The sequence below is a fragment of the Etheostoma spectabile genome, chromosome 1 (genome assembly GCF_008692095.1).
Source record: "Etheostoma spectabile isolate EspeVRDwgs_2016 chromosome 1, UIUC_Espe_1.0, whole genome shotgun sequence".
NCBI lineage: Eukaryota > Metazoa > Chordata > Actinopteri > Perciformes > Percidae > Etheostoma > Etheostoma spectabile.
The window spans coordinates 12139792-12141397 of record NC_045733.1 but is presented as its reverse complement, the minus strand read 5'-3'; the positions used below and the strand labels follow the sequence as shown (position 1 = coordinate 12141397).

The 1606-nt window shown below is 39.9% G+C and overlaps 1 protein-coding gene and 1 long non-coding RNA gene across 4 annotated transcripts in view; one reads left to right on the top strand and one right to left on the bottom strand.

Moving 5' to 3' along the window:
• Positions 1 to 1606, top strand: part of ankrd11 (ankyrin repeat domain 11) — a 117894-nt gene that overhangs the window by 34226 nt on the left and 82062 nt on the right. The window lies entirely within an intron of this gene.
• Positions 1 to 1606, bottom strand: part of LOC116691025 (uncharacterized) — a 16254-nt gene that overhangs the window by 765 nt on the left and 13883 nt on the right. The gene's annotated exons all lie outside the window — the stretch shown is intronic.

The following is a 1606-nucleotide window of genomic DNA, read 5'->3' as shown; positions in this document are numbered from 1 at the left end:
AGCAGAGGTAAGAAAGTGCTCGCTAGTCATTAGATGCTAGTCACCAAGCTTTGTCATCTGTCTGTCATCAATACGTTACCGGCATCGGCGGCTACTGCTGCGACTTCGCTGACCGATCGTGTTTGTGATAAAAACAATACATGTGTGCACGTTCATAACGGAACACGATTTGACATTAACGATGGCCACTGTGTAAAAGCTATCTGTAGCCCAAACTGCCTTGACACAGCTGTCTGTTTGGAATCAGCATGGCCGTTATTTACACATAACAGCCTTGTCCCAAAGTTTAGTCTGCCTCAGAATCTGAACAAAGCAAAGTTTTTATTAAATGGACATGAAGCAACTAATGTCAACATGGACAAAATCATGAATGTACTAATTTACTTTTTTGATGATGACCTGGCCAAAGTAACAACACAACATCTAGAAAGTTTGTTTTCACAATGATTCAATGTACGATTATGATATGGCAATATGAAAATCTACGTTGACTCTTAATTTGATATATGGTTGGAAGAAGTAAAAACGTATCCGAAACGTATTACTTCATAAAGATTATGATTTTTATTATTGTGTAATGTTAGAAGGACTTTAACTGTTTTGCCAGTCAAATGTTTTTGTTCAGTCAAATTTAACTTCAATGCGTATTAACATTACACTGGAGGACCACTCCAAAAAGAGTTTTGCTCTCAGGATTTTTTTTCACCTTAAGCCCTGTATTTGGTTATAAATCACTTCAATCCTTCAAGATCCATTTCAAAAAAGTACTAATGATTGATGATGAATTGTGTTAAGTGCACATTAGGCGAAATTGTAAACATTTCCTGGTTACAGAACTGTGGACCAAGAATTTACTGTATTCTCTTTGCAAAACATCTGTATTTCCATAGGCCGACATGTACAAAACAGTTGAGCAAGAATATTTAAAGACCTGTATCACTTGCTAGGCCGTCATCATGCATGAATAAGCATGATTTGCATCCACTTTATTATCAACTAGAGTACAGACGGGGCAGAATCAAGGCTGCTTACTAATTCATCTGCACTGTTTGAGTTGCCAAGACATCAGCTTGATATCTGCAGACAGCTGGCTAGCTACTGTTAGCTACCCAGCAGGGACAGACTGAATAAAGGACAGTGTTTTCCCTGCCATCATACGGCTTAGGTGCAGAGCCTTAGTGCTTTTACACAGCGCCTTAACATAATAACAATGTGGAGAGCACTTGGACGGGCCGACCATAGACTGCTTAGGAGTCGATGTACGGTAGAATGTTTCGCTCGTTGTCTTCTGCTCACATACACGCATAAGGGTTCTCGTTCACAGTGGCACAAACGCTATCACAGCCAAACACGCAAAGTAGACCTGGTTACACATCATGCAGCTCTAACTGAACGACTTATAACAAGTAACCACTGTCTACCAATTACGTCTAGCTTAGATGTACGCTTGTTTACCGAGAAAAAGCACAAATGCAAAGATTGATCTCAGGATTTTACGAATCAATATTGGCGCATTCAAATTAAGAGGAAAATCCATTCATCCATTTGTGTCTGTGTGGCTGTGGGGGCTGGAAATACACACACACACACACACACACACACACAC